The 23,998-nt window shown below is 40.1% G+C and overlaps 1 protein-coding gene and 1 non-coding gene across 2 annotated transcripts in view; both read right to left on the bottom strand.

The window, feature by feature from the left end:
* Positions 1-23,998, bottom strand: part of FER (FER tyrosine kinase) — a 459,494-nt gene that overhangs the window by 169,567 nt on the left and 265,929 nt on the right. The gene's annotated exons all lie outside the window — the stretch shown is intronic.
* Positions 8,694-8,766, bottom strand: TRNAW-CCA (transfer RNA tryptophan (anticodon CCA)). Its single transcript has one exon. It is a non-coding gene; the product is annotated as a tRNA-Trp (tRNA).

The following is a 23,998-nucleotide window of genomic DNA, read 5'->3' as shown; positions in this document are numbered from 1 at the left end:
GAGTCTGAGTGAACTCCAGGAGTTGGAGATGGGCAGGGAGGCCTGGCGTGCTGCGGTTCATAGGGTCGCAAAGAGTGGGACATGACTGAGCGACTGAAATGAACTGAACTGAACTGATAAACCTAGGAGAAAGTTACCAGGGAGGGCTTACCTATAAAGCTTACCTGGTCTTCTAGACAGGTTTATCTACAATAACCAATAATTATGAGTGTGTGGAAAATTCTGAGACAGATGGGAATACCAGACCACCTGACCTGCCTCTTGAGAAATCTGTATGCAGATCAGGAAGCAAGTTACAACTGGACATGGAACAACAGACTGGTTCCAAACAGGAAAAGGAGTACGTCAAGACTGTATATTGTCACCCTGCTTATTTAACTTCTATGCAGAGTACATTATGAGAAACACTGGACTGGAAGAAACAAGCTGGAATCAAGATTGCTGGGAGAAATATCAATAACCTCAGATATGCAGATAATACCACCCTTATGGCAGAAAGTGAAGAAGAACTAAAAAGCCTCTTGATGAAAGTGAGAGAGTAGAGTGAAAAAGTTGGCTTAAAGCTCAACATTCAGAAAACGAAGATCATGGCATCTGGTCCCATCACTTCATGGGAAATAGATGGGGAAACAGTGGAAACAGTGTCAGACTTTATTTTGGGGGGCTCTAAAATCACTGCAGATGGTGATTGCAGCCATGAAATTAAAAGACGCTTACTCCTTGGAAGAAAAGTTATGACCAACCTAGATAGTATATTCAAAAGCAGAGACATTACTTTGCCGACTAAGGTCTGTCTAGTCAAGGCTATGGTTTTCCTGTGGTCATATATGGATGTGAGAGTTGGACTGTGAAGAAGGCTGAGCGCTGAAGAATTGATGCTTTTGAACTGTGGTGCTGGAGAAGACTCTTGAGAGACCCTTGGACTGAAAGGAGATCCAACCAGTCCATTCTGAAGGAGATCAGCCCTGGCATTTCTTTGCAAGGAATGATGCTAAAGCTGAAGCTCCAGTACTTTGGCCACCTCATGCGAAGAGTTGACTCATTGGAAAAGACCCTGATGCTGGGAGGGATTGGGGGCAGGAGGAGAAGGGGACGACCCAGGATGAGATGGCTGGATGGCATCACGGACTCGATGGACGTGAGTCTGAGTGAACTCCGGGAGATGGTGCTGGACAGGGAGGCCTGGCATGCTGCGATTCATGGGGTCGCAAAGAGTCGGACACGACTGAGCGACTGGACTGAACTGAACTGACTAGAGAACAGGAAGTAGTTATGTAGGAATTTGTGTGTGTGGAATTAATGGACAGAAAGAACAGAATCCCCAAACCATCCACTGCTTGAGACTTTTGATTCTGTTAATCCAAAACTTACCTTCCTGTGATGAAAGGGAAGCTTTTGAAAGCCATACATCATGGACACAAGCCCCAAGGGGAGAAAGAACACTACATTTGTGCCTGATTTCTGCTTTGGGCTTTCTTGGTGGCTCAGATGGTAAAGAATTCACCTGCAATGCAGGAGACCTGGATTTGATCCCTGTGTTGGGAAGATCCTCTGGAGAAGGGAATGGATACCTACTCTAGTCTTCTTGCCTGCAGCGTTTCATGGATGGAGGAGCCTGGCAGGCTACAGTCCATGGGATTACAAAACAGTTGGACATGACCGAGTGTCTAACACTTTCATTCTCTGCATTATCTTTTGAATTATTATAATACTTTGGTGTTGGAGGACAGCTGTGATTTGCATGAACCAGCTATGCCATTTCAGACTTTTGTGTTAAGACAAGCAGTTTCTCAAAGTCACACACTTTAAAGTACGTGCATGCTAAGTTGCTTCAGTCATGTCCGACCCGCCCCGACAGTATCTACTGTAGCCCGCCAGGCTCCTCTGTCCGTGGGATTCTTCAGGCGAGAATACTGGAGTGGGCTGCCGTACGCTCCTCCAGGGGATCTCCCCGCCCAGGGACTAAACCCTCATCTCTCAGTCTCCTGGCACTGGCAGGCAGGTTCTTTACCACTAGCACCACCTGGGAAGCCCATGATTTAACAGTGGCATTACCCAACTAGTTATCAAACCTTCACATTTTTGTTTTGCATTTCTCCTTACTGTTTATCCAACCAAGGGGTTGGTAAAGATGATCAGAAAGCAGTGTGAGGGAAATGCAACTCTGCAACTTGAGCCCTTCGAAAGGCTCACATTTTGCTAGGAAAACATAGTGAGTCCTTTAAAATGTTGTGGGAATTAGCTGACATTTTAAAAGATTACTGTGTGCCAGACATGGCAATTTTTACATGTATACGATTTATATGATTATATACATATGGCATCTATTTAAATCTGTAAAACCTAACAGGCAGTCATAAATTTCATTTATAGATGAGGAAGGTTAAGCTTTCATTGATAAATTGACCCATGCTACATATCTGCAACATTAGGATTCAGGTATTGGATACATCTATATTCTTCACTGCCAAACTATATTGAAAATTGTAAAAAGGCAAAAAGATAATGGGGAAAAAGGGTATAAAAACTTTGGTTATCTAGAGTTCTCTGTATGTATAATTCCAATGATATGGTATTATTTTAACTGTATCATCATAAAAAATTGATTATCTGGATATAGGTATATGTATGGCTGAGTCCCTTTGCTGTTTACCTGAAGCTAGCACAACATTGTTAATAGGCTCAACCTCAAAACAAAATAAAAAGTTGAAACTGATTATCAGCCCTAAATCTGTAGATGCTCAATATGAAGACAAGGATGCTTTTCAATGGGCAGACAGAGCAGAAGCATCACCTTTGCTGACTCTTACTGCCGCTTTCTCGTCAGTGCAAATAATTTCTGTGGGTTCTCTGAGTTTTTGGATGAGACAACCAAAAGCACAGGCAGTAAAAGCCAAAACAAGTGGGACTACATCAAACTAAAAGTTTTCTTCACAACAAAATAAATTTAAGAAAATAAAAAGGCAACCTGTGAAATGGGAAAAAAATTACAGACTATATATTAGATAAAGGGTTTAATATCCAAAATACATAAAGAATTACTAAAACTCAGTCACCAAAAAAAACCAAAGAATTTCAATTTTAAAAAATGGGCAGAGGAGCTAAGAGGACATTTTTCCAAACAAGACGTCGACGCAGCCCACAGGCACATGGGACTGGTCCATGCAGCCCACAGGCACATGGGACTGACCCACGCGGCCCACAGGCACATGGGACTGACCCACGCGGCCCACAGGCACATGGGACTGACCCACGCGGCCCACAGGCACATGGGACTGACCCACGCGGCCCACAGGCACATGGGACTGATCCTCAGTGTTTCTAGTCACCAGGGAAACGCAAGCAAGACCACAGTGAGACATCCCTTCACACACACGAGAACGGCCACGATGAAGACAAGACGCAACGAGCTGGGCAGGATGCAGAGACAAGGAGACTCTTGCATATTGTCGGGAGCAACGTAGATTGATTCAGTCACCATGGCGAGCAGAATGGAGGTTCCTTAAATTAAAAACAGGATGTGATACGACCCAGCAATCCGACTTCTGGGTGTATCTGCCTGAAGGAAATAAAATCACTATCTCGAGAAGACACAAGTGGCCCACTGTTGACAGCAGCACTGCTTACAATGGGCAGTTCACTGAAGCAACCCAGGTGGCACTGAGGGTGGGGGGTAAAGAGGCCGTCGTGCATATTTACACGGCGGAGCACTGTCCAGTCGTAAGAAGGAAGGAGATCGTCCCGTTTGCCAGCAGGATGCGTGGAGTCTGTGGGCACTGCGCTGAGACAAGCTGGAGAACGACAAGCCCTGTCTGTGTCATTTCTGTGTGAATCTACAGAAGCCAAACTCAAAGAGGCAGACGGCAGAGGGTGGTCACCAGAGGCCAGTGTCTGGGAGAACCAAGGCTGCCTTGGTTAAGGGAAAATATTGGAACCAGCAAATCAATCAGTCCTGGGAGGCTATGCACAGAACAGTGACTATAGTCAACAATACTCTTTCATATAAACACCAAAGCTGCTAAGAAACTAGACCTTAATTGTTCCCACCGCAAGGAGGGGGAGTTATAATTACGCGAAGTGACAGGCACCCAGTGCTACAGTGGCAATCATACTGCAATATATAAACGCATCAAATCCACACACTGTACACCTAAAACCCACACAATGTTACACGTCCATTGCATTTCAATTAAAAGATCTATCCATTGCAAAAAGGACGTATTTTACCTTAAACAAAATAACCATAATAAAGTTAAGGTCAGTAACATAATATATTCCTCCAGAATTAGTCAACAGAACAAAAGATAAATGAATTTTTGGGGGACCAAGCTAAAAGAATTAAAATGGATGCTGTATGGAGATAAGTTTTATATTTTCATGTGAATTGCTATTGCAGAGAATCTAGAAATGAGCAATATTATGTGTGAATATATAACATTTATTAATACAGCATGAAAATCTTACTATGTCCTTTGTCTCAGCAATCACAGGAAACTGATTCAGCCCAGTTTTAAAAGGCTTGAATAGCAAAAACTTTAAATGGAAATGATGATTCCACTCTGATGACTGCAAAGGGGCCAGCAGATGTTGCTTTGATAAAAACGCTGCCTTGCTCTGTGTCAGAACCAGGGAGCTTATGAAATCACACACACACACACACACACACGAGTCAAAATTCATGCAACTGTCAAACACAAGAACAACTTTTTCTGATAACTAGATTGAGTCCGACATTATTTCTGGAAACATAAATATCATACTTTCACGTTAACGCCTACAGAGACATTTAGAACAAAATGTTCTTAAAAATCAACATTTAAAAAGATTACACTAAAAACAAGCGTAACACTAAAGTCAGAAAATGCAGCCAGACTTCCCCGTTCCCAGTAGCAGGTAGCTCCCTTTCGCACGCTCAGCAGCGTGAGCAGTCAGTGACTAGGTGCGCAAAGAGTGTCTACACCTGCTGTCCTTCGCTTTTGTCATCTTACACCTGTGAAACAAGATTCGGTACTTTTCACTTTTCTTTATTATTTATCACGTTCTCCTAGACTTTAGAGCATCTGCCTTTATTTTTTCCCTTTCCATTGTTCCAAAAGCAAAGGAAGAAAATAACCCATAATTTAAAGGAAACTGTAGCATTTATTATCATCCACACATTTACATTTAATGTCCCATGAGACATAAATGTATCTCTTTGAACAAATCTTTCCAATTTCAAGCTCTATGCAAACTGCTAATGTGCCATCATAGTAACAGCACACAGAAACACCACACAGGTCTCAAAGAAGGCAAATCTTGGAATCACTTTCTGGAAATCATACTACGTGAAGCAAAGTTATTGCTTAAAAAAAAAAAAGCTGTTACTTCGAAACAAATGAAAAAAAGAGGGTGCAAAACTGGAACTAGCAGATAAATCAGTCCTGGGAGCTGGAACAGTGACTGTAGTCAACAACACCGTTTCATATAAACGCCAAAGCTGCTAAGAAACTAGACCTTAACCGCTTCCACTGCAAAAAAAGGGAGTTGCAGTTATGTGATGTGCCAGGCATCCAGTGCGCCAGTGGAAATCACACTGCAATACATAAATGCATCAAATCCACGCACTAAGGCAGGAGACTCAGGAGACAAAGGCTTGATCTCTGGCTTGAGAAGATCTCCTGGAGAAGGAAATAGCAACCGATTCCAGTATTCTTGCCTGGGAAATCCCGTGGACAGGGAAGCCTGATGGGCTACAGTTCATAGGGTCACAAACAGGCACGACTTAGCAACTAAACAACAGCAACATAACCTGACAGGCATATATTAACACATGATCTCCACTTCTGCGAAGCTCACCATCACAGACATCATCACAATAATAAAGTCAAGAAAGTGTAATATTAACATTATGAACCAACTGTCAAGAACATAATAAAAAGAGAAGGATTAACTTCTTTTGAATTTTCGCATGTCCATCTCTCTCATTTCTCAAAATAAATTCATTTGTGCCAAACCCAAATGTTCAAAACTCCAAAACACTGTAAAAATAATAGAGAAGTAAGATTGCCGGGAGAAATATCAATAACCTCAGATATGCGGATGACACCACCCTTACGGCAGAAAGTGAAGAGGAACTAAAAAGCCTCTTGATGAAAGTGAAAGAGGAGAGTGAAAAAGTTGGCTTAAAGCTCAACATTCAGAAAATGAAGATCATGGCATCTGGTCCCACCACTTCATGGGAAATAGATGGGGAAAAAGTGGAAACAGTGTCAGACTTTATTTTGGGGGGCTCCAAAATCACTGCAGATGGTGACTGCAGTCATGAAATTAAGAGATGCTTACTCCTTGGAAGGAAAGTTACAACCAACCTAGACAGGATATTCAAAAGCAGAGACACTACTTTGCCAACAAAGGTCTGTCTAGTCAAGGCTATGGTTTTTCCTGTGGTCATGTATGGATGTGAGAGCTGGAGTGAGAAGAAAGCTGAGGGCCGAAGAATTGATGCTTTTGAACTGTGGTGTTGGAGAAGACTCTTGAGAGTCCAGGGAGATCCAACCCTAAAGGAGATCAGTCCTGGGATTTCTATGGAAGGAATGATGCTAAAGCTGAAGCTCCAGTACTTTGGCCACCTCATGCGAAGAGTTGACTCATTGGAAAAGACTCTGATGCTGGGAGGGATTGGGGGCAGGAGGAGAAGGGGACGACAGAGGATGAGACGGCTGGATGGCATCACCGACTCAATGGATGTGAGTCTAAGTGAACTCCGGGAGTTGGTGATGGACAGGGAGGCCTGGCGTGCTGCAATTCATGGGGTTGCAAAGAGTTGGACACGACTGAGCAACTGAACTGAACTGAAAGGGAATAGTTTATATTCTCTTAATACGTGAATCTTAATAACAGTTTGTTATAAGTAATCAGCTGTTTAAAGTTACAGTCAGCAGAACTACATGAGCAGCTCTGTTTGGGAGATAAGGGGAGACAGTTCCCAAACCCAGAATGCTTATCTGCACAGATGGTAACTCCATGGGTCACAGTTAGGACATAAAATCAGGAAAAGAGACAAAAGCATAGGATCAGGAGTGAAGATAATGAATTCTCTTTTGTACCGTTTTAATCTGGACACCCAAATTCAGGTGTTCCTCCTTGGAGACAATTCCAACTACTGGTCAAAAGCTCACGAGACTTGTAAGAGAGCAGCAGCACAGAACATCTCAAGAGGAAAGGAGAAGGAGAGTTAAGGAGAAAACAGCAAGTTCCAAGCGTCAAGAACTGTAGAAGACTGCTTCATATCCACACACACATATACATATGCCATTCTGAAGAGTAACTACTTTTCCTCCCCTCCAGACATGGAGTTTCTTCCTCACCTTGAATCCTGGCCTGCTTTATTACTTACTTAGAACAACAAATTGTGACAGAAGTGGTTCTGGGCAAATTACAAAGTCTAGACCTCAAGAAGCCTTGAAGTTTTTGTTTTTACTATCTTCAAACAGTATGCCAAGATCGTGATGATATTATAGGAAGAAGCCTGGCATTAAAGACCAGTCACTGAAGCTGTCAGCTGGGCCCAGCCCTTACCTTGTCAGCTGAGCGCAAACGAGTGCGCCCAGCTTAAACTAGCAGGACTGTCCAGAATCATGACAAATAACAAAACATGATTTTAAGATACCAAGTTTGGGGATAGTGTTTTATATAATTAACTGAAATTGAGAGCCAACAGAGGGCTGCATCCGGGAAGAAGCAAAAAGCAAAGGCAGAAGACAGTTTCTACTAAAAGACAGAATTTTCACGAAGTAGCAGAGATTTTTAAACAGGCTCGGGGCTAAGAGGAGGTCACTGAAGCAAGTGAAGAGAACTCATCTCAGATACTTGAGAGTTCAGTGTCAGTCAGGTGGAAAGGGTAGAAGGGTTTCTCAGAAGATTCCAAATGAGCAGCTGAGGAGCAAGACTGACGGAAAATTGGATTACTCTTGTAAGTTACTTTATAAGAAACACAGGAGCTATTTTATAAGACTGAAGGGCAAGCCTAGTTGAACGGAAGCTATTGTCCACGATGGTTTAAGGTAAGGATGCAGCTGCAAGAGAAATGAAAACTGCTTTGTTTTTAGTTTTCTTTTTTAAATAGAGAAAACCAATGTATCAAAGGCCCAAGGGAGGTACAAAGACTCGGGACGAAGGTGAGCTGTATCTTAGTTCAGGCTGCTCTAACGATATGCCATAGACCAAGCGGTTTAAACAGCAAACAGCTGCTCCTTTCTCACCGCTCCTGGAGGCTGAGAAGCTGGAAGATCGAGGCACCAGCAGGTGCAGCAGGCACAGAACACCCCTGCTGGTTTGCAGACAAGCCTCTTCTCCCGGCTCCTCTCTTTACAAAGACACTGGGCCCATCATGGAGGCTCCACCCTCATGACTTCATCTAACCCTCCCTCCCCCGCAGAGACTCTCACCTCCTAATGTCCTCCACATGGGGTGACAGGGTTTCAATGTGTGAACTGCGGGAGGGGAGGCACGAACATGCAGTCCAGAACAACTGAGTTAACCAGAGGAAAGTGAAAAGAAAAAAGCTAGGTGAACTGATAAGTGAAAGTGAAGTCGCTCAGTCGTGTCCGACTCTTTGTGACCCCATGGACTGTATAGCTCACCAGGCTTCTCCGTCCATGGGATTCTCCAGGCAAGAATACTGGAGTGGGTTACCACTTCCTTCTCCAGGGGATCTTCCTGACCCAGGGATCGAACCTGGGTCTCCCGCATTGGAGGCAGACGCTTTAACCTCTGAGCCACCAGGGAACCCAGGTTAACTGATAACAGCTGGGGTAAGAGAGCAAGCCAGGTTAGGATGGCTGAAAATAATCCTTAGTAGAGTGTGCAGGATTTTCTTACCCAGGCTCTTAGGAAAAAAGAAGAAAGCAGGATCACTTGCTAAGACTGAAGGAGCAGAAACTCTTTCAAGCACATGAGAAAAACAGTTAAGTCTGGAAACAGCCGTGGGGAATGGGGAGAAGAAACAATTCAACAGGGGAACTATTATGTCAAGGGTAACAGCTGACATACTGACAAGCAACGCAGCGGCCAACATCTGTGAGGGCAGCTGTGGTCAGGGAGAAGAATTACTATGTTGCTGTTTAAATAAGAAATAAGATGGTATTTTTACTCCATCCCAGGTATGAGTAAACACAGTAATATAACGTTAAAGAGGAGCACACTTTACTTCCTCCACGAGTGCAGGATTACCATTTTAATACACGGGTTTCTACATTACATGGCTGTCAATTCCCACCAAAGACACGAGGACCACAGATAAGCACCTGAAATCACACTTGACATCATTATCGTTGTTGTTATTATTTAGTTGCTGAGCCATGTCCAGCTCTGTATGACCCCATGGGCTGTATGTAGCCTGCCTGGCTCCTCTGTCCCTGGGATTCTCCAGACAAGAGTATTGGAGTAGGTTGCCATGCCCTCCTCCAGGGGATCTTCCTCCAGGAGACAGAACCAAAGTCTCTTGCATTGCAGGCAGATTCATTACCACTGAGCCAGTTAAGGACATGCAAATTAACAACACAATAAGGTAACTATATACCTATGAGACTGACCAAAAATAATACTTAATTTTTTTAAGTGATGAAACCAAGTACTGACAAGAAGGAAGAATGACCAAAATTCTCCAGTATCATTAATGGGAATGCAAAATGGCACAGTCATTTTGGAAAACAGTTTGGCAGCTTCTTATAAACATACATTTATCAGAAAAACCACCGGTCGTGTTCACACAAAAACCTGAATATGAATGCTTACAGCAATTAGGTTAATAATAATCAAAATACTGGAAATACCTTTCAACTGAAGAATGGAAAAACAGACTGTGGTATAGCCACAGAACAGACTGCTGCTCAGTTACAAAAAGGAGGAAACTTCTGGTCTGTGTGACAATATGGATGAAGTGCAGTCGCCCTTTGCTCAGTGAAGGTCAAACTTAGAAGGATATACACTGTATGGTTTCTTTCATATGATATTCTTAATAAATTTTATAGGGCTAGGTTGATGAGAAAAGAACACAGGAGAATTCTGGAGGGTGTTGGAATTTGACTGTGGGTGAAGGTATCTACGCATTTGTCTAAATCATGAGAATGCATACTAAAAAGGATTAATTTCTCTGTTTATAAAGTATCTCTCCATAGGAATCATTAAAGCAATGCAAAAGGCCTTTGCAAGATGAAATGACACTGCAAAGACTGCTGTCTCTTACTGTTCTGGATGGAAACAGCGGGGTTACTAGACTAACACAATGCCAGTAACAGCTCAAGCAGTTTAGAATGTGAAGGGTTACTTCACAACTCCACTGAACGAACAGCAGCAGACCATGTAACTAAAACCACCTTTTAAATGCTAAATAAAGATAAATTAAATTTCATTTCTCAATTTGCCAAATAACCTATTATAGAAAACAAAACGGTTAACTATACCTTTTCCAATAATAATGACATCTGCTTAGCACATCAGAATATACAAAGGATAGATTCCATAGTATTTTAATTTTATTCAGTACCTAACTTGTAAACTTTTAAAACAAATAACTGAAAAAAAAATTTTTACCAAAGTTTTTTCTCTACAAAGTTACTCTCAGAATTAATACACTGCTTTAATAATCTTAATAAGTAAGATGAGGTAGATAAGATTTTGCCACCATATAAAACATAACAATCAGCTTATTTAGGCTATATAATTATTAGAAAATAATATAAAAGTAGATTTATTCAAGAAGAATGCAATGGAGTATTACTCAGCCATTAAAAAGAATACATTTGAATCAGTTCTAATGAGGTGGGTGAAACTGGAGCCTATTATACAAAGTGAAGCCAGAAAGAAAAACACCAATACAGTATACTAACGCATATATATGGAATTTAGAAAGATGGTAATGATAACCCCGTATGCGAGACAGCATAAGAGACACAGAGGTACAGTACAGTCTTTTGGACTCTGTGGGAGAGGGCGAGGGTGGGATGATTTGGGAGAATGGCACTGAAACATGTATATTATCATATGTGAAACGAATCACCAGTCCAGGTTTGATACAGGATGCTCAGGGCTGGTGCACTGGGATGACCCAGAGGGATGGCATGGGGAGGCAGGTGGGAGGGGGGTTCAGGACTGGGGACACGTGAACACCTGTGGCAGATTCATGTTGATGTATGGCAAAACCAATAAAATATTGTAAAGTAATTAGCCTCCAATTAAAATAAATAAATTTATATTAAAAAATAAAAAATAGAAAAAAAGAAGAAACTTAAAATTACAATTTTTTACTCTCTTTACAAAGATATATCACCTACACATACACAGTGTGATACTTAAACATATAAATATACCAACTAACACTAAATTCCAAATGAAACTAACGACCTAAAATGACTACAATTACCAGCTGCTTCATAAGGCTCAAAACCAGACATATCCCAAACCAACGTACTTTTGATTTTTTAAGTTTTGTAATGATGAAAGTAATATATGAGTGGGCTTATGTGTCTGATAGAAAATAGTACCAAAAATTTGAAACACTACCATGCTATTGCTATAAACTATGTCTGTTGCCTGTTTGTTCAGTTAACAGTATATTATGAGCACATTTCCATGACATTTAACAAATGCAAAAACATAGTTTAATAGGCTTTATAATATCCTCATACATGACTTTATAATCATTTATTTGTTCCTTTTTTCAGACGTTTGAATTATTTCTAAAATTTTACTACTGTTTTTCAGTGCTTTGATGATGATCCTTAAACTTCTAATAATTCTTTAGACTACATCCCTAGAAGTAGGAGTAGGGCTATTGGGTTAAAAGGATGTGAATATTTTGAAAGTAATGATAAGTGACACCCAATAAAACATCCTGTGATTATGGAAATTCTGTGTCTGCTGTGTGCAACATGAAGCCACTCGCTGTGTATCTGAACTTCCCTGGTGGCTTACTGGTAAAGAAGCCGCCTGCCAAGGTAGCAGACACCAGGTCGATCCTGGTTCAGGGAGATCCCTGGGAGAAGGAAATGGTACCCGCTCTAGCATTCTTGCCTAGGAAACCCCATGGACAGGGAAGTCTGGTGGACGAAGTCCATGGGGTGCAAGACTTGGACACGACTGATCGACTAAACGTCAACAAGCTGTCAGTCTATTAAGCACTTGAAATGTGGTGAGTCAGACTGAAGAAATAACTATTTGACTTAAATAGCCAATGTGGCTACTGGCTGTGTAGTACTGCGCAGCACAGCATTAGATACAGAATGTCCAAATGTCATCCAGAAAAAGCACAATTTACATTTGCATCAGCAGAGAATGAGTGTTCATTTCCTCATACATTCATTAGCTATGACATCTTTTATTTTCTATTATTGGTCAATTTCCTAGGCAAAGACAGAGGGAACTGTTTCTTTTTTTTTTTTTTAAATTTTTATTTTTACCTTATATTACTTTACAATACTGTATTGGTTTTGCCATACACTGACATGAATCCACCACGGGTGGGCTGTTTCTTAACACACATTTCCTTAAACGCCTGGGTTAGACATTTTTCACGCCTTCAGTTTCTTGCATGAGTGTGTGTGGACTGTTCTTTTCCTTCGTCAATTTTTCTACTAGAGGGAGAGTGTGCTTTTCTTAGAATAAACGGTCTCTATATATTAAATAAATGAATTCTTGCTCATATCTGTTTCAACTGATTTTTCAATTCTATTATGATGCTTTTTGATACACAGAAGTATTATATTTTAATTTACATTTATTGATCTTATGCTTGTGTTTTCATCTCAAGCCAATTTAGATAAAATGTCAACTTATACAGTTTATTCACCACTTTTATGAAAATAAAAAGGGTCAAGATGAAACACTGAATTCATACTTTAAAACATAACCCCTGACTCAAACACACACACAGGACAGGTAAAATATAAAAATAGTCAAAAAGGCAGTGCTGGACTCAGAAACAAAATAAATACTTTCAACGTACACAGACACAAAACAGTAAGTGGAGTTAATGCTGTGCCTGCTATATTTCTGTGTTATGTGTCTGGAATTAGATAGTTATACTAAAGTTACTTCCTTCTCCTTAGTGAAAATAACTAAAAATAGATCCAGGCTCTCAGCTTGAAACAGCAAATATACAATTCACAAAAGTGGAAACCAGAACAGACAATGTACATAGAAAAAGATTTTCAATCTCTCTAGTGATGGTGGGATATAATTAAAATTATATCTATCAGAATCAGTTCAGTCACTGAGTCATGTCCAACTCTTTGAGATCCCATGGACTGCAGCAAGCCAGCCTTCCTGGTCCATCACCAACTCCCGGAGAACAGCAAAATATATACATCAGAATATATCTATCAGAATACCAAAAAGTAATAAGCATGGTAGAGATGCAGGGAAATTAAAACATTTTTACTCTATTGATAGGAGTATAAACTGGTACAAACACATCAGGAAGCAATCCGGCAACATAAAACAAAATTAGAGACGTGCATACCTTTTCACCTTGCTACTCCACTTTTTAGGTATAAATAATAAGAAAAGAAAATTAGATGCTTTTGAACTGTGGTGTTGGAGAAGACTTCTGAGAGTCCCTTGGACTGCAAGGAGATCCAACCAGTCCATCCTAAAGGAGATCAGTCCTGAACATTCATTGGAAGGACTGATGCTGAAGCTGAAACTCCAATACTTTGGCCACCTCATGCGAAGAACAGACTCATTTGAAAAGACCCTCATGCTGGGAAAGATTGAAGGCAGGAGGAGAAGGGCACGACAGAAGATGAGATGATTGGATGGCATCACCGACTCAATGGACATGAGTTTGGGTAAACTCCAGGAGTTGGTGATGAACAGGAAGGCCTGGCATGCTGTGGTCCATGGGGTCGCAAAGAGTCAGACACGAGTGAGTGACTGAACTGAACTGAACTGAATAAGAGAAACTCACACACATACCTCACATCAACATAAAGGATGTTCTTTATTCATTATTTGTGTCAGTGATAACTAAAAACAAATTTTAAAAAATAGAATATTTATTAACAAGAAAATATATGAATTGTGTTATATCCCTAAAATTTTGAAATGATTTAAAAATTAAAGCCAGTTAAAATAAATAAACCTGAGCTACAGTATTAACGGGCTTCCCAGGTGGTTTAGAGGTAAAGAACCCACCTGCCAGTGCAGGAAGCGTGGATTCGATCCCTGGGTTGGGAAGACCACGTAGAGAAGGAGATGGCAACCCACTTCAGCATTCCTGCCTGTGAAATCCCATGGACAGAGGAGCCTGGCACGCTATGGTGCATGGGGTCACAAAAGAGTTGGACATGGCTTCGTGACTAAACAGTAACAGTATTAATATGGGCAAATGTAACTTTTTAAAATGTTTAGTATAGAAAACAAGTCGCAGAATGATACAACTTTATAAATACTGAAAAACATACAACAAATACAAAACAAAAAATCATTGTGCTTGGCGAGTACAAAAAGCACAGAGTAATTATAGATAAAAACATAAGGAAGACAGATTAAGGAGGGAGCAAGGAGACTAAAAAGTATCAGAATCAAGGAGGGCTTCACGTTTATCCATGTTGTTTCAATTCTTCTTAAAAATTAAGTGCAGTAAAATGTCAGAAAAAATTTTAAATGAGTTTGGATATGGGTACATACTATTTTATTCTCTGTAGTTTTTTATGTTTGAAATGATTCATATTACCAAACTAACAAAAAAAGGAACCTACAAAGAATTCTCTAGAATCTTTTTCAAAAATAAAATGTATATATATCAATTAAAAAGCAATCTCAGTAGAGACTTCCGATAACAAATAAGATGAAGCAATCTCACTACCATCTATTCCTTCCACCGCTTACAACAAAAACTCTGGACCAAATACGTAAACCAGTTATCTGAGGACTGAAAAGGTCCCAGTGGCAGGCAGACTGGGAAGAGACGCAAAACATAAAAACTCAGAGCGAGGATGCGTTTCCTGGTTAATTCTGTGTGTGTGTGCCCTGACGTGGACCCACACGGGAATTCACAGAGGAAATGTGTTAGCAGAAAAAGGTACCAAAAAAAAGAGAAAGAGAGAGGAAGAGAGAGAAACCCTGCCTCTATGGCCAGGGGACCTTTCACTAACTCTGCTGCTTTTTATTTACAGAGACTAGATTCTGCTTCTTAAGGGATCTGGCACCTGCTGCAGACCTGTAAGCCTCTTTCTGGGCATGGCTTTACCTCAATTCATCTTATTCATCTTATTTGTTATCACTATTGATCAACATTCATCAAGCATCCCCAGCATGCAGAGGGCACAGAATGATGATTAAATGTTAAATACAAGCTCAAAGTTCCTATCCTTTCATTGACCTTCAAACCTGGCCTCAAGTTTGCCATTAAGCTTTCAATACAAAGACAGATAAGGATGAACTGGCGGGACAATATATATCATTCAACTATTCAATATCAGAAGAACATCCTCATCTCGAATTTGAGATATACGGTGGGGAAAAAGAACTAGACGAGCCAAAGGAAGAGAAAACTTTGAGATGATTTAATGTAGCTCAGCCATATAGCTTGAGGGCTTGAAACTGCTTAAAGAGAGCTTTTCCTCAGTAAAACAGCAAGTGCTAAAAAAGAGAGAGAGAGAAATCAGCACTTAACAAAAATATTGAATAAAAATGAGTAAAGGAGGAGATCTCGAGGTACAAACAAACTGTTCATCTGTTTGAGATGACAAATTTTGCAAAAATGTGGTATAAATGACAATCCTAAAAACCATATATATCTCTTAAAAAATAAGATATCAAAGTTGGTCCATCTATTTGAAAAGTGTTTTATTTAGATTAAATCTGTATCTTTTCATTAAACTTTATAGTCACATATAGATAACAAAATCAATACTTTTTCATCAATTTGAATTTTTTGTTTTGTAGGAAACATAACTCATTACTTATAATCATTGAAGATTAAAAAATATGCCTATACTTTTTTCATTTACCTTGCTAGTAACTATAACAATTAAACTATGTAATAATCCAATCAACTCCTTCAATATATATGTATATACCTGTGCATGTGTGAATACATTTTCAAAAAGCTTTATCTCATGCCACTTAAGTTTGGCACATATTTTAATGTTAAGAGTAGCGCACTGAGAGTATTTTAGTACTTATCAGTATGCCAAATCATGAATGTCTGCCTAAAATGAACAGTTCTGCAGTATACTTGGATAAAGGGTTTCTGTACTGCCCGGTTTTATTTAAGCTTTATTTCACAGAAACTAAAGAAAGTGACTCAGCTCTCCACTTCACTGAGTAATGACTCTCATCATTTTCTCCCTTATTTCCGGCCTGATAAAGACGTACTTTCCATGGCTCTACTGACACTAGTACCCACGTTGTCTCTGATTTCAAACACCAAAAATACTGACACCTCTAAAACACTCAAAGTATTGACTTACTTTCTGTTATCCTCGCCTCCATTTCTTTCATTCTCTCTTCATTTGCAATATTTTTTCAAATCTCCAGCCCTTTTTGTTTCTCTAACTGTAAGTGGACAGGTAGGATGCAGGTGCCTACACATACATACATGCGTCCCCTAATACCGTAACAAGCATCACCATGATCTTCTAAGTTGAAATACATTACTACATATAAATCAAGATGCCATTCATAGCACTTTTTACAGAATTTAATTCTGGCATTTTGAAACTTCACCAATCATTTATCAACCATGCTTTTTACATTATGATTACAATATTTATTGACACAAGTGGAATATAAATGAGAAGTACCAGGTTAAAGTAGGCTAGTAAAATCATAAGCTTTTCTTCTAATATTGCTTGACTTGACTAACCACAAAAAGAATCTTATAGGTATTAGTGTGTTTCAGATTCATCAATGTTTTATTTCATGACTTAGCTAATTTTTAAAAAAAATATTTTTTGGCTTTTACTGACATAGATTACTGTTAAGAAGCAGCTTACTTTGTATGTTTTCAGTAGAAAAAAATTAAATGGATTGTATCTGTGGTGTGGCCCAAATTCTCTAATGAATTCTTAAAAGAAACATGTATTGAGCCCTTAGCAAGTATAAGGCACTTTAAGAATACAAACTTATTACAATTTATATCCTGTCCTAGGCTGACTACAAGGACAATATGAGTGTTTGCGAATAACTGAAACAAACATTGGTGAATAGAGTGCAAATGGTCTTACTGAAACGAACAGAAATGTATTAAATGTCTACCTGTCGCGTGCACGCTAAGTCGCTTCAGTCGTGTCCGACTCTGTGTGACCCCAGGGACTGCAGCCCACCAGGCTCCACCGTCCATGGGATTCTCCAGGAGGAATACTGGAGCGGGGTGCCATTCCCTTCTCCAGGGGGTCTTCCTGATCCGGGGATTGAGCCAGCTTCTCTTATGTCTTCCTCACTGACAGGCACTGCTAGCGCCACCAGAGAAACCCAAACGTCTCCCTATATCATATTAAACTCCTTCATATTAATAGTTTTGTATTCCCATGCTTATCTCACATACAATAATGGAAATACTACTAGTATAATAATTATATTTACAGAATTTTTTCTTGAGCATTTTTCAAAGGCTTATACTAATCATCACAGTGAAAGAAATAGTCGTATAAAGGAATGAAAAAAAATGTAAAAACCCTAATCTGACCAAGTAAAGAAAAACACACACATGCAGTTTAGTTAAGTTTGTGATTTGTTCTTTTATAGGAGACTTTTTTTCTGTTAAAATTTAAGATTAGTATATTGTTAGATAATCAAAATTGGTCACATTACCCTTATTAGTTTTCTATATGTTTTCTAACCTTTGAAGGTTTCATCTCCATCTCTAGAACATTATAAATATTAAATTCTACTTTCTCTTTTATTATGATTTAATTTTTATATGTGATTCTGCCTGCATGTGCATGCTCAGTCTTGTTTGACTCTTTGCGACCCCATGGACAGTAGCCCACCAGGCTCCTCTGTCCATGGGATTTCCCAGGCTAGAATACTGGAGCGGATTGCCCTTTCCTTCTCCGGATGATCTTCCCAAGGCAGGAATTGAACGCCTGTCTCTTGCGTCTCCTGCATTGGCAGGCAGGTTCTTTACCATTGGCACTACCTGGGAAGGCCTATAGGTAATTCTAACTAATTCTAAATATATAATATTGTAACAAGCAGTGTCTAACTTGTTGCTTTACTAAACTAGTCTATCACACTGCCATTGATTGAGAGAAAATCCCCTTTTCAACTGATTTTAGACACATTCTTTACCATATTTTCCCATATAATTTTACATAAAGAGTAACTGGTTATATCTGTGTAAGAAAAGACATGAGCATAATACTCAATGAAATCTAACTATGAAGAATGTAGAGAAATGACTGACTGGGATTTATTCACTGTACAGCATAAAGTCTTCATTTAAGAACAATTTCATCTCCAAGATTTTTTTCTATATTTTCAAATATGCTTAGTTAATCCTTCATCCAAATTTTATACTTTTTAAGGCTCTTGAGAGTCCCTTGGACTGCAAGGAGATCCAACCAGTCCATTCTGAAGGAGATCAGCCCTGGGTGTTCTTTGAAAGGAATGATGCTAAAGCTGAAACTCCAGTACTTTGGCCACCTCATACGAAGTGTTGACTCATTGGAAAAGACTCTTGAGGCTTGGGAGGGATTGGGGGCAGGAGGAGAAGGGGATGACAGAGGATGAGATGGTTGGATGGCATCACCGACTCCATGGACTTGAGTTTGGGTGAACTCCGGGAGATGGTGATGGACAGGGAGGCCTGGCGTGCTGCGATTCATGGGTTCGCAAAGAGTCGGACACGACTGAGCGACTGAACTGAACTGAACTGAAGACACTGATGAAAGAAACTGAAGGACTGATGGAAAGATATACTCTGTTCTTGGACTGGAACTATTAATATTGCTATAATGACCAAAGGCAATTTACAGATTAAAAAACAATCCTTATCACTGGAATCTGTAAATGGTATTTTTCACAGAACTAGAACAAATAATTTTAAAATGTGTTTGAAAACTCAAAAAACCCAACTGCCAAAACAATCCTTAAAAAAAAAAAAAGAACAGAGCTGGAAGGCTCATGCTCCTTGGCTTCAGACTACTACAAAGCTGCAGTCACCAAAGCAATACAGCGCCGTCCAAACAATACAGGACTGGCACAAACACACACACACAGATCAGTGAACAGGACAGAGAGCCCAGAAATAAACCAAGACACTCTAAGTCAAGTAATCTATGACAAAGGGGGGATAATATACAACAGGGAAAATTCAGTTTCTTCAATAAGTGGCGCTGGGAAAACTGGACAGCTACAGGGAAAAGAATGAAATTAGAACATTGTCTAATACCATGTACAATAATTAACTCAAAATAGATTAAACACCTATATGTAATAAGACTGGAAAACATAAAACTCCTAGACAAAAACATAGGTAGAATACTCTTTGACATAAATCACAGCAATATTTTTTGAACTGTACCCTAAAGCAAAGAAAATAAAAGCAAAAAAAAAAAGATTTACTCAAACTTAAAAGCTTTTGCATACAAACAAAAACCATCAGCAAAATGAAAAGTCAACCTACTGTCTATGATAGAAAATGTTTGCAAAAGATATGACTGACAAGGGGTTAATATCCAAAATATATAAACAGCTCATATAATTCAACATAAAAAAAATACAATAAAAAATTGGGCAGAAGACCTGAGTTGATAATTTTCCAAAGAGGACATTCACATGGCAACAGGCACTTGAAAATGTGTTCAACATTACTAATCATCAGGGAAATACAAATCAAAACCACGATGAGATAACACCTCACACCTGTCATAATGTCCGTTATCAAAAAGAACACAAATACCTATGTTGGCAAGGACGTGGGGAAAAGGAAACCCTGGAACACGATTGATGGGAAGGTCAACTGGTGCACTCTCTGTGGAAAACAAAATGCAGGTTCCCAGAAACTGAAAATTAAAGGCAGGGACCCTGCTGGGGGTGCAGTGGCTGCAGACGGCCTGGGTTCAGGCGCTGGTCAGCGAACTATATCCCACACGCCTCAGCTAGAGATCCCACTTGCTGCAGCTCAGATCTGGTGCAGACAAACAAAGAGCAGAATGACCACATGACCCGGCAATTCCACTCCTGAGTACATATATATGAAAGAAAGACAGCAATTCGAAAAGACACATGCACTCTGATGTTCACAGCAGCATGATTTACAGTTCTCAAGATACGGAAGCAACCTAAGTGTCCATTTGCACATAAATGTATACAGAAGATGTGTGTACATACACAAGGCAATACTACTCAGTCACAAAAAAAACAAATGAAAGAAATTTCACCATTTGCAACAACATGGATGGACTTGGAGGGTATGATTCTATGAAATAAATCAAACAGAGAAAAACAAACGCTGTAAGGTATCACTCCTACGCTGTAAGGTATCACTCCTACGTGGACTCCAAAAGATACAACCAACTACTGAACCTAACAGAAAAGAAAGAAACACACAGATACTAAGAACAAACTCCTGGTTATCAATAAGGAGCAGCAAGGGAGGAGGCACAATATACAGGTCCGGTATTAAGAGGTACAAACTGTTAGAAAAATAAGCTACAAAGGTACATTGTACAACAGTGAATACAGCCAACATCTCACAATAACTATAAATGGAGTATAATATTTTAAAAGTTGAGTCATACTGAATACCTGTAAATATTGTATTAAGCAAGTATACCTCAATAAAAATTTTATTTTGATTTTCAAATTTTTATCTAAGGACAGCTGATATACAATGTTGCGTTAGTGTTCAGCTACAGCAAAGTGGATCAGCTATACATATACCTACTCGTTAAGACTCATTCCGCATACAGGTCATTACAGAGTATTGAGTAGAGTTCCCTGTGTCATTCGGCAGGTCCTTCTTACTGAGCTGTTTTATATGTAGTAGTGTGTATATGGCAGTCCCAACCTCCCAATTTATCCCATCCTTCCTGGTAATCCTAAATTTGCTTTCTACATTTGTGATTCTGTTTCTGTTTTGTAAATAAGTTCAAGTATACCATTTTTTTTCACATACAAGGGATATCATATGATATTTGTCTTTCTCTGTCTGACTTATTCACTCAGTATGACAATCTCTAAGTCCATCCACATTGTTGCAAATGGCATTACAACATTCTTTTATTCTGGAAGATTAATACTGCATTATACATATATACACCACATCTTCCTTATCCATTTCTCTGTCAATGAACATTTAATATTTTTCAGTTTTAGACCCTAAAGATACACTTGTGTATATCATTAGCTGGTTTGGGTGGGACATTTTATTCACTTTTTTTATTTCTACGCGTTTGAGCAAACTCCAGGAAAAGGTGAAGGGCAGGGAAGCCTGGCACGCTGCAGTCCATGGGGGTGTGGAGTCAGGCCCGACTTAGCAAGTGAACAACAACCACCAAGTTATTTCTAACTTGACTAATTGAGTAGTTTCCGGAAACCTGGTTGAGTATATACCCAATTCCTTTTCTCACATGCCTCTAGATCTTTGCCTTCATTAACTGTAATTCTCCACAAAGAGAAGTTTAAGACATAAGAAAGTTAAGGTGCAGAGTTCTAGGAAGTCTTTTAGGAGTTTTTCACTTCTACAGAAGTACTTAGAAAGGAAGGCAAGCGCCGGAGAAGACAGGAAAGTGCCAGCAGGGTCAGGTGGCTGAGAGGACCTTCCTGAGCAATCGCGTAGCGGCGAGCACGCACTGCAAGAGAGCAGGCACCGTGTCCCTCGTGCTCCCCACCGCAACGCCAGCACCGGCTGCACGGAGGGTGCTCAGCGATAATGCCGACTGCATGAAAGGACCGAGAGAGCACAGAGAGGAAGAGAGGAGGCGACAGAGAAAGGGGGAGCACACGCGAGTGTGCGTGTGCACCTGGCCAGCAAGCCTTGAGCAGATTCTCGAACTGTCTCACAATTCTCTCCTTTCTTGGAAGAAAGACCTGGGTAAGGCACTCTACCTGATCTAGGACTTGTAATTTTTAAAGCACCATTTACCTTCTGACTGTTCTTAAATTCTGCTGATTCTTTTGCTCCTCTGTGACCTCGATGCTACAAATTAAATTCTGAAGTGCCTAAAATCAAATTTTACGGACGGTCTCCTATGAGTAACACCACTGTTTCCTCTGCTCTGATGGCTTAGAAACACATGGCTTAGAAACATTCATCTGCCCCATGTGCTGATAAAACCGCTAACCATGACTGCCCCATCAGAAATTCCACTGTCATGAGTGGCCAAAAGTTGATTTACTGCTTTGCATATGTTTCATGTTTATGAATAAAGTAGATCTGATAAGAATACGATGAAAATATCAAGAATACTATGAATCGGCTGTCCAGATTTCTTCCAAAAACCAACTCAATTTCAAAACATCATTAGATTTCAACTTGGTTTAGACTGAAAGCACCAAGATGTTTTAAGCAGGCAGAGAGTAAAGTAAGAGAATAGGGGTTTTGAGGAAGCAGAAAAGCAGTAAGACACGGAGAATGCACTATGTCATCGTCTACCTATAGATCCTGGTTAGAGATGCTATCAGTCTTAAAATTTTGTGCCCGTGACTGCTTCACCAGAAATGCTAAGCACGCGGCTCAAAGACCTCTGACACTGTTACTGGTGCTGCGCGTGGCCTCACACTGCCATGGGCTCTCATAAAGTCAGAGCCATTCAGCCCATCAGCCCATTCATCGAACACCTGATCATCAAACAGCTACAGGGAGCAGCGGCACATGCCCTCCTGGGGCTTACGGCAGCAGCGCTGCTACATCAGAAGCTCTGGGCAGACGACACGGGCAGCCGCATGCTCCCCACACATGCTGACTCATTTGGGACAGCAGGACCGGTAGGGTAAGAATACTGCCATTTTATGGGTGAGGGAATGAGGCTTAAACAGGGTCACCCTAGTAAACGTGTAATTACAATAAAATGGAAAATGTTGAGGAGGAAATTTAAAATGTGTAGCAGGGTATCTGATTTTGCCTAGAGGTCAAAGGACATTGCTCTGAAAAAATAACTGTTACAGTTTAGCTTTATTTACCACATTACAATTAACCAAACACAGGGTTAAGAATTATAATTTAAGTAAATGAACTTTATCATTTTCTGTCTTAGAATCACTTCAGAATTACAGCGAATATACAGCTCATAAAAAGAAGACCAAAAAAAATACAGTGTTCATGCAGAATATCATTTTAGATATCTTTCTTGTGAATTCTGATGAGACTGCGAAAATCAATTTTGGAACATCAACTTCTCCAAAAAGTCATAAAATAGGCATTTCTGCTTCACTGATTCTTGATCACTAGGATATTTTTTAAAGAGGTCATTGCTTGTACCTCAAATAATTATCAGCCTATTACTTGATTAATGTGATTTCTCCTCTTATTTCAAAAGGCAGAATACACATATCATTATTTCAAATTCCTCCCATATTCTCCCTGTCTGAGTTACAGACATAAGGTAATTAAGAGAACTTACAGGTTCAGGATAGCTCTTTTTTACTCATTTACATTGATGGTGCTTATACTTTGGGGAGCATCAGAATCACCGAAAGTGAAAGTGAGCCTGTTGGTTGCTCAGTCCTGTCTATTTGCGACCCCATGGACTGTAGCTCACCAGGCTCCTCTGTCCATGGGATTCTCCAGGCAAGAATCCTGGAGCGGGTTGCCGTTCCCTTTGCCAGGGGACCTTCCCGACCCAGGGATCGAACCCAAGCCTCCTGCACTGCAGGCAGATTCTCTACTGTCTGAGCAGCCTGGGAAGCCCTGAAGCGCTGGCTAGAGCAGAGCCTGGCCCCACTCCAGACTCTCTGAGTCTGTAGGTCTGGGATGACACCAGGAAATCTGCACTTCTAACAAGTTCCCAGGGAATGTTGATGCTACTGATCCAGAGAATGCACTTTCAAAACCACAGGTCTAGGGGGT

Source organism: Budorcas taxicolor, chromosome 7 (genome assembly GCF_023091745.1).
Source record: "Budorcas taxicolor isolate Tak-1 chromosome 7, Takin1.1, whole genome shotgun sequence".
Classification (NCBI taxonomy): Eukaryota; Metazoa; Chordata; class Mammalia; order Artiodactyla; family Bovidae; genus Budorcas; species Budorcas taxicolor.
This window is presented reverse-complemented; position numbering and strand designations above follow the sequence as displayed.